The sequence below is a fragment of the Hyperolius riggenbachi genome, chromosome 5 (assembly GCF_040937935.1).
Source record: "Hyperolius riggenbachi isolate aHypRig1 chromosome 5, aHypRig1.pri, whole genome shotgun sequence".
NCBI classification, from domain to species: Eukaryota; Metazoa; Chordata; class Amphibia; order Anura; family Hyperoliidae; genus Hyperolius; species Hyperolius riggenbachi.
In genome coordinates this window covers 57,167,593-57,178,200 of record NC_090650.1, presented here as the reverse complement: position 1 = coordinate 57,178,200, position 10,608 = coordinate 57,167,593, and positions in this window count along the sequence as shown.

The window sequence follows — 10,608 nt, the reverse complement described above, 5'->3', positions numbered from 1 at the left end:
TTCTTGAAAGGAAACCCCAGGGGATAAGTGATATGGAGGCTACCGTATTTATTTACATTTAAACAATGCAAGTTGCCTAGTTGTCCTTCTGATCTTGCATCTCTAATACTTTCAGCCATAGACCCATAACATGTAGACAGATCAAGCGATCTGACTCAAGTCTGACTGTATTAGCCACATGCTTGTTTCAGGGTTGTGACTCAGACACTACTGATGCCAGAAGTTCAACAGGACTGCCAGGCAACTGGCATTGTTTAAAAGGAAATAAACTGGTGAACAGTTTGTTTGTCACAGACTCACAGCCAGCCAGTGTGCTATTGTGTTGAGCTGCAGCATGTCATGTGAGAACATTAAATGAAGCAGAGTAAATTGTCGGGTGCTGCGCAATCATTACGAATCTGGAAGGGGGGGGGAGGGGCACATTCTCTCATGCTTGCCTCAGGCAGCAAAAAGTCTAGAACCGTCCCTGGGAAGAAGTGTAACAGAATCCGGGCACCGACCACAAAAGCAGTTCAAGTCACCTTTAATTAATTCCCAGCATCCTGACAGTACACACAATATTAAGGCCCGACAGCCGTTTCACAGGCTAAATGCCAGCTTCGTCAGAGGCAAGAGATACTAATTAAGTTAGTATCTCTTGCCAGCGGGCATTTAGCGTGCAAAATGGCTGTCGGGTCTTAACATTGTCTGTACTATTGGGAAGCTGTGAATGGATTAAAGGTGGCTTGAACTGCTTTTGTGGTCGGTGCCCGGATTCTGTAATGGCCCATACTCACGGGCAGCAAAAGTTGCCTGTCACCAGTACACGTGAGCGTGTGGGCGACAGGCCGGCAACAGCTTCTCGCCAGGTCCCTTCGCGTACACACGCGGAAGAGGGACCAGCGGTGCGACGGAAGCTGTCGCCGACGTTCCTCCTCCCCCCCGCTGGAAGCTCTGCATTCTCAATGGAGGTTGCTGTCGCTAGTCCGCGTACTCACGCGGACTAGCGACAGTTGCGGCGGAGGTGCGGCGGCGACTGTTGCCAGGCGATTGAAACTTTCAATCGCCTAGCGACATCAGCGGCGGGCGACAGTTCGGGGTGCGCGCTCGTGCGACGGCCCATACTCACGGGCGACCTGTCGCCGCAACACGCGCGCCCCGCGTGTTGCGGCGACAATTGTAGCCCGTGAGTATGGGCCATTACTCTTCTCCCTTTCCTTTGATGCTGGTCATCCGGAGGCACAGCCATTGCACCTGTTATCTCAGCCTGCCTACTATCTGGTGCTCTTCTCCTACTGCTATTCAGTTGTACACTATTTTGGCTATTGGACTGAGCAACTGCCAGTCAGTTAGTGCTTTTAAAAATAAAGAAAATCCCATGAATATCCCCTGAGAAAATGGACTAATCCAAAACTTGTCAGATGTGTCAGATATTTACAATCTACAGTGATATAGGAAAAAAGTCATTAATAGTGCATTTTACCCTGGGAGAAACGTTCATTGCTATATTAAAATATTTTGCGCTTAATAAACAGCTTAGGCCAGGCATGGGCAAACTTGGCCCTCCAGCTGTTAAGGAACTACACGTCCCACAATGCATTTACCTTTGAGTCATGACTGTGGCTGTAAGATTCCTGCAATGCACTGTGGGACTTGTAGTTCCTTAACAGCTGGAGGGCCAAGTTTGCCCATGTCTGGCCTAGGCTCAGCATATCTTGGAGGGCAGGACTACATACCAATATACAGCTATATATGGCTATTTACTACATCCTACTATAGGTTGTTATGGTACATCTTAAACTTAAAGAGAACCCTAGGCAGTTCCTTCGGGGGTACATGGGACACAGAGCCATGTTCTCTGGCTCATGACATGCTTCTGCCCCCCCCCCCCCCCCACCGCCGCTCTCTGCCCCCCTCCACCGCCACGCTATAGCCCCCTGAGATTAGTGACAATATTTGTCGCTATCTCAGAAGTTAAATGGAGGAGAGGGATTCCCTGCTCAAGAGGCCCACTAGGGCATTCCTGCAGGCTTCCCAGAGCTGCCATTGGGCAGCTCTCCCTGGCCGCACCCCCTGCCGCTCCCTGTCTGCTTGCACGCTGCTGTGAGAGACAGATCTCTCTCCTTCCAGCGTCCTGACACAGAGGTCATGAAAGTGGGCCACACTGGCCCACGAGAGCGGCGGTTTTGGTGGCTACCTGAATCGCCCAGCCCCCTGGATCATGTAGCATATTTATTATTTACATTTTATGAGCCCACCTCTGGCTCTCTTTAAGGTTCAGTGAGGCAGCGAAGGTGACGAAACAGAAGGGAAGGTCTGTGAGCTTATAATATGTTTAACTATGTAACCTTGTTGTACATATAACCCACCTTATCATAGCAGATGGGGAGAAGTCAAAGCATGGTTTAGTTAAGATTCCCTATGATCACTGCAGTCCTTACAAGCAGTCCTTGCAGTCCTTACAAGATGGCCTGCCAGAGTATTTCCAGAGAAATATGGCGAGCATCCATTGCCAGCTACTCAAAGTACAAATCCAAACCATCCTATTTTATAAACCCTGGTTATATTTTACCCACATCCGGACCTTGATGATTGAAATCTATGCCCTGTTTTATCCTGTTATACCTGCCAGGGCATAGATTTCAATCATCACGCCGCTCTCTCCCCGCTGCAGATTACTCGCCCCTTTTGCCAGTATGACAGCAGAGCTGTGTGAGTTGGGCAGGAGCCGACTTCATTGGGTCCTGATCCTGTCATCACTGTAAGCCAATCCCATTGGTTTCATATTGATGGACAGCATCAAGAGGCAATGAAAGTGGGTCCTGACCTGCTCACTCATAGCAACGGCAGAGAGAGGGGCCTACGGGGATGAAGGAGGGGCATGACCAGTGAGAGCGGTGGGTATCAGAATGAGAATTTATTAACATAAGTTGTACCTGGAATTGGTCTCGGCACAACAGGGCTGGTGGTGGTACAGTAGCAGTAGTACACAGTAGATGCACACTAAAAACATACAGCATACAGATAACATACAGTGATGTAAACACTGGTACAATGCATGCACAAGCAAGAGTAGCAATGCAAACAATGATACAATGCATATACAAGCAAGCGAAGCAAAACGTAGTGATCCAAGCAGTGGTCCAATGCATATACAAGCAAGCGAAAAGTAGTGATCCAAGCAGTGGTCCAATGCATATACAAGCAAGCAAAGCAAAGAGTAGTGATGCAAACAGTGATACAATTCATATACAAGCAAGTGAAGCAAAGAGTATCAGGCGTAGGAACAAGGATGGACCCAGGAGAAAAGAACCAGGGGAAAGAACCAGGTAGAATCTCCTGCCATCGATGGCCCTAAAAACGCTTTGCAGCAATACTTTGAATCAGATGCCTTCTTGTCCAACTCAGGGAAAAGAGAGAGACAGAGTAGAGGAAAAGGACAGCAAGTAGAGAGAGAGAGAGAGAGAGAGGTGAAAGAAACAGCAAAAGTGAGAGTTTGACCCCTTGGGATTGCGGTTGTGGTCAGTTTGTGTTCTGTTTGGCTGGCTTGCAGCTATGGTGGAACCGCTACTGCCGGTCCAGTGACATCTTAGTAAGCAGGACCGGGGTGCTAGCCTGAGATGCAGGTGGAGCAGGGCCCAGCAGCCGAGGGGCCAGGAGGGCCCTAGCAAGCTCAGTGCTGCGATTTGTCGGATGGCACCATTCTGTGGTAGCAGCAGGCTCTGGTCCTTAAAGAGAAACTCCAACCAAGAATTGAACTTTATCCCAATCAGTAGCTGATACCCCCTTTTACATGAGAAATACAATGATTTTCACAAACAGACCATCAGGGGGCGCAGTGTGACTAATTTTGTGCTGAAACCCCTCCCACAAGAGGCTCTGAATACCGCGGTACTCTGGGCTAACTGCCACAATGTAACAATGTTCACAGACAGGAAATGGCTGTTTAAAGCTGTCTGTAACAGCCAGAGCAGATAGAAACAGCTACATAACTTGCCCACAGTAATTATGTCACCATGTAATACATGTCAGAATGTGAATCTGGGAGAGGAAAGATTTTACAATGAGCAAACACTGACTGCTTCATTTTTACAATAATTATGTATAAATGATTTACTTTTTTTTATTAAATTATTTTCACTGGAGTTCCTCTTTAAGGGGCCATGAGACTGCTGGTATGGAAGTGGTTAACCAACACTCCAGACCTAATAAAATAATAAGTATTTTATGGGATGTGTTTTATTTTAATATTTTACGATTACAAATGTTTGAGTGATGTCAAAGTTCCTCATATGCTGCAGTGACTAGCCCCTCAGTTTCTATTGACTGAATTTCAGGTTCCAGAGAACCAGCTGTGAAACACTTATGGTTGGTGCGCAGTTAAACACCAATTATGATGTTTATCAAAGTGGCTGATTATCAGTGTCAATAAAAAGGTAATCTTCTGTGTGTGGGAAGTGGATACAATTTTGTTTTTTGGCATTCAATAATCACAAAAATGTTCTGCTGATAAACAGATGATATATAGTACCTAGTGAGATGGAAACGTGTTTTAAAGGGAACCTGTAGTAAAAGGGATACAGAGGCTGACACATTTATTTCCTTTTAAACAGTATCAGTTTCCTGGCAGTCCTGCTGATCCTCTGCCTCTAATACGTTTAGCCGTAGACCTTGAACAGGCATGCAGAGCAAAGGTTTTTGACAAATAGCAAATGAATGCTTCTTTCAGGTGTGTGATTCAGACACGTTTGCAGCCAAAGAGATGAGCAAGATGCCAGGCAACTGGCATTACTTAAAAGGAAATAAATATGGCAGCCTCTATATCCCTTTCACTTTAAGTGTGCTCTGGTCCAAATGTTTTGTTTTCATCTTACAACTGTACAGTAGAAGTAAAAAGTATGTGAATCCTTTGGAATTATATGGATTTCTGCACAAATTAGTCATAAAATGTGATCTGATCTTCATCTAAGTCACAATAATAGACACTCACAGTCTGCTTAAACTAATACCACACAAATAATTAAATGTTTCCATGTTTTTATTGAACACACCATGTAAACATTCACAGTGCAGGTGGGAAAGGTACGTGAACCCCTAGACTAGTGACATGTCCAAGAGCTAATTGGAGTGAGGTGTCAGGCAGCTGGAGTCCAGTCAATGAGATGAGATTAGAGGTGTTGGTTACACCTGCCCTGCCCTATAAAAACCACACCAGTGTGAATGATTTCTTGCAGAAAAGAGCGCTCAGAAGACCTACTATTAAGGATTGTTGACTTGCATAAAGCTGGAAAGGTTTATAAAAGTAGCTTCAAAAGCCTTGCTGTTCATCAGTCCATAATAAGACAAATTGTCTATAAATGGAGAAAGTTCAGCACTGCTGCTACTCTCCCCAGGTGTGGCCATCCTGTAAAGATGACTGCAAGAGCTCAGTGCAGAATGCTCAATGAGGTGAATTTAAAATCCTAGAGTGTCATCTAAAGACTTACAAAAGTCTCTGGCATATGCTAACATCCCGGTTAGTGAATCTACGAACACTAAACAAGAATGGAGTTCATGGGAGGATACCACAGAGGAGGCCACTGCTGTCCCTAAAAATCTTTACTGCACATTTAAAGTTTGCAAAAGAGGACCTGGATGTTCCACGGCAGTATTGGCAAAATATTCTGTGAACAGATGAAACAAAAGTTGAGTTGTTTTGAAGAAACACACAACACTGTGTTAGGATAAAACGAGGCACAGCACACATCAAAACCTCATCCCAACTGTGAAGTATGGTGGTGAGGGCATCATGGTTTGGGGCTGCTTTGCTGCATCAGGGTCTAGGCGGATTGCCATCATTCAAGGAAAAATAAATTCCCAAGTTTATCAAGACATTTTCCAGTGGCGATAATGACTTTTGATCTGCGCTTCATTCTTATATTTTTAATGTTTAGGATAACAGTTGCAAGAGCATTTTCGCAGGATGGTATGTCTATCTCTGGGGAGAACAGATTATTGATTATTTTTATGCATATTTTCTGATTTAATATTGTGATTATTATGAGAAAGATGTACATATCAGTAGATTTCTACCATTGTTTGCATATGTTTGGTGTACAGTATAATCCTTATGTATATTAATATTTTTATCTTTTTGTGATTCACCTCATAGTGGGGATTTGTTCCACCCTATTGTGGACTTTAATATTAATACATTACATCATAAGGCACGCATATCACTGATCTGATGTATCAAGGATTGTTTTAAATGTATTTATGAGCTAAAGAATTCTACATTTTGTAAACAAATACAATTATGTACATCTCTATTTACAACTAACTGTGCATTGAATTGTGATAAAAAACTTTGACACGACATTTAATAAAAATGTGTTTTTCATTACCCATACAGTTACCATTTTTGCTGTTTACAAATTACAAGTTCCCAAAGTACAGATTATCTGCTCTGAAAGCTGCCATTGCATTTTATGCATAGCTGCTGTATTAATATATTAAAATCTATCTAGTGATAATTTCTCAGCTCTCTGCTTCTTAGCTCAGTACAGTTCTGTTTCGGCACATACTGCTGGCTGTATACTAATTGTAGCAACAGGAAAATGTAAACAAAATACAATGTTATCACCTCTTTAGATGCACTTAAGGGGCTTTCCACTGAAGAACAAAGTGTGTTTAACTGTTTGAATGCTGTTCTACTACAATTTTTTTGTGGTAGTAGATTTTATGTTGTAAATAATCTTTTAGAACAAAGAGGAAATGCTGTGTTTCAGACCACTATAAATCTGTTTATTTACCAGCATGTTCTTCCCATTCTGTGACACCTGTGTTTATTCGTGGCTGAGTTTTGAGCCATGGGTGTCACAACATAACGCACAGCTGCACAAGCAAGCCTTGGTGACATTGTGACTAGAGAGCAACACATCGTCCACAGGCTGCTCCCTCTCTTGAGCTGTACACTCTTATGGTTAGATTGCTCATGTTAAGGTCTTTCATTGCTCTGTTTCTTCAGCATCTTTTGGGGGATGAAGAATGGGTGGGCACTACTGCAGCTTGGTTCCAACTACAGTACCACCCATTAGAACAGTGTTTTCAACATTATTATAGGCATGGACCACTTAACGAGAAAGGTGTTGAGAGGGATATGGAGGCTGACATGTTTTTTTACCTTTAAATAATGCACATTGCCTGGCTGACCTTATGATTCTCTTGCCTCTAATACTTTGTCATAGACCCTGAACAAGCATGCATATTAGGTGCCTATGACAAATCTGACAAGATTAGCTGCATGCTTGTTTCAGGTGTGTGATTTAGACCCAACTGACCAGAAAGATCAGCAGGATACCAGGCAACTGGTATTGTTTAAAAACAAATGAATAGCTTCCATAGGTCTCACACCTCGGGTTCATTTTGATTAACCTCCCTGGCGGTATGGACAGAAATGTCCGTTCAAAAAAACATGCTGTGAACAGTATAAACATGCATACACATCAATACTCTCCTGCACTGCATACTAGACCATTGCTTGACACATTTTGGCAAGTTACAGGAAAAAAAAAGTTTTAAAAATAAATGTTATCACTGTTTGCACAGAAATCCTGGGGAAATTGAACGCTGGGAAGGTTAAAGGCTGTGTTTCTCTAGTACTCCTTGATATAGTGTTCATGCTCGAATTCAGAACATAGTTCCAAATTCACCCAAACACCACATTTCAGCACCATTCAGCACTGATCCTGCGGACAGGGAAATGGGGTGTCCACTTACTTGTGCTTCACGGCTCATGTTTCACGTGACTCCATATTTCCGCCTTCCAAAGCCAAAAGCAAGAAGTAATGGAGTCACGTGAAATGTGCCATAAGGTGCAAGTAAGTGAACTTGTAAAACCCTTCAGTTTGTCCCAGTTTAGGTATGCTTTAAAATGCTTAAAGAAAACCTGTAATTAAGAAAAAGTCCCCGGGGGGAAGCCTCGGGATCCTAACAAGGCTTTCCCAGTTCTTCTCTGTCCCTCCATTGTCCAGCTGCAGCCCCCCCAAGTGCGGCAATGTAAATATTTACCTTTCGGGATCCAGCGCAGGCGTATTAGCGGATCTTCCTTTAGGTTAAGGCCGAAATAGCCGAACGTGATCGATCCGCTCTACGGCGCAGGCACAAGTCCTTTTGTGCCTGTGTAGTGGAGTGGATACGATCAGGTTCGACTATTTCCGCCTTACCCGAAGGAAGAGCCGATACTGAGCCTGTGCTGGATCCCGGCAAGGTAAATACATCAGCACTTGTCGGGGGGAGGATTGCGGGACGCTTTGGGGGAGCCAGCGCTGCATCGTCTGCAGCTATAGGGATGGGGGAAGCCTCATCGGGACCCTAAGGCTTCCCCCTCCCGAGGTGAGTACCCCCCAGGGGATGTTTTTTTTTTAGTGCAGGTTTTCTTTAAAGGACAACTGAAGTGAGCAGAATATGAAGGCTGCCATATTTGTCTTTTTAAGCAATATTTATTTCTTTTAAGCAATACCAGTTACCACCAGTTGGCTTCCAGCAATTGCAAATCACAATGTTTTAAAAGCAACTTCAGCTCCCTCTTCTGACGGCGCCGAAGTTACTGACTGTGCGCCACTATAGCTGTAATTCCTATTGCGGCCTATGGTGGCGCCGGCTGTGCCCAAATCTCTTGCACTCTAATTACAATGCTCGCAGGCGATGGGTGTTGTTTAAAAGGACACATAAATATGATAGCATACATACATATTCTTCTCTATTCAGTTGATGTTTAGGCTGCTTTCACAGTGGGACGTTACAGCAGCCTGTAACGCAGCCCAACTCACAGCAATTAAAAATCAATGGGCTGTTCACAGTGCCCACGTTGCGTTACAGTGTAAAGCTGCACGTTCAATGAAAGTGCAGCATGCTGTGCGTTATACCCGGTTTTAGCCACGTTAGACTGTTTGCACATGCTCAGTAATGTTGTTTTATTGTTTTTTGTGTGCAGGAGAGGAGGAGGGGAGAGTCTGCTATTTTGTCTAGCCACATGGCTAATTAATATTCACTGCACTGCAATGCTGGTTCTCTTCCTGCTAGCAATGATTCATATGAATCATTCTCTGCCTGCTAGCAATTATTCATATGAATCATTCTCAGTTCTCTGCCTGCTAGCAAAGATTCATATGAATCATTGCAGGTTCTATTTAACGAAAAATGGTGCACCAAGAGCCGCATAACACGGCTCTATGTAGCATCCACCTTTAGCACCACCATGTGTTGCGTTAGGGGACGGTTATGCGACCTTAACGTCCCCTGCAACACAATGTCCCACTGTGTAAGAGCCCTTAAAGTGAACCCGAGGTGAAAATAAACTGATAAACAATTATATTTATCCACCTTCTCCTAAAAATTATTTTAAGTACCGCAGGGTTTTCTTTTATATTTAAACATCCACAAAGTAGGTTGAATGTTTTAATCAGTCTCTGTCTCTAATCAGTGGCAGCCTATTAAGTGTCCCAGAGACATAGGTCAATAGTCATGTATTTTATCTTTACCTGCTCTCAGAAGTTGTATTCTGCCAAGATAACGTTTATGGCTGTAATCTGCTTATCAGTGATGTTTACAATATTCCTGACAAGGTACCAACAAGACAGAAGCTGTCACTTAAGGCCCATACACACGTCGGATTTGCGCGAACGACGGGTCGTTTGAACGTTCCGTCCGCACGTTTCCGCATGAAATCCGGCGTGTGTACAGACTATCGTTCGGGAGATAAGACTGGTTACCAACGATCCGCCGGGCGGATCGCTGGTAACCAGTCTTATCTCCCGAACGATAGTCTGTACACACGCCGGATTTCATGCGGAAACGTGCGAACGACGGAACGTTCAAACGACCCGTCCGCGCAAATCCGACGTGTGTATGAGCCTTTATGCTGGGGATACACGGTACGTTTCTGTTAATATTCAGCTGGTCCGATCACGCTGCTCGACCCTCGCCTGCTCGATCCCCGCCGGCGGACAATGGCAGGGAATCGAGCGGCTGATAAGGAGCGCCGGCGGGGACGAGCGGTAATCGATTCATGCAGACGAGCGGGGACGCGGCTGGGGTCGATCCGGTGGCTAATCGGCCGCTGGATCGACCAGTGTTTACCCAGCATAACATGCCTAGAAATTATCTCTTTCAAGCAGCAAAAATAAAGCAAGTAAAACAGCCTAGTTATTAATGTATATGTACAACAGTACAAAATATAGGTTTATCTCATCATGTCACATATCGCCTCTGGTACACCTGTTTAAAACCTGACAGGGCCTTATCAAAACTTTACTATAATCTACATAAACAAGTAAAAAAGCCATGTCAAAACAATAAACACCAGCACTCCAGTAATGGGAAGAGGAGCTAGGTGTCATGATTGGGGAAGTAGAGCAGATGCAATCATGCAAATACATCAGGGTAATTGGAGTTCTTCAGGCTTTGCAACTGAATTTAATAAATACATTTATCATTGTTGGAGGTGCAAATTAAGTTAAGAAACAGGGACCTATAGCCATATTTGGTGGTTCTGTTTTAAACTGAACAGATTCTGGTCAGAGATGTGAGCATTATTTTTAAACAACAAAAAAAGACAAACTAGAAAAAAAATCATGTTACAATGGCTTA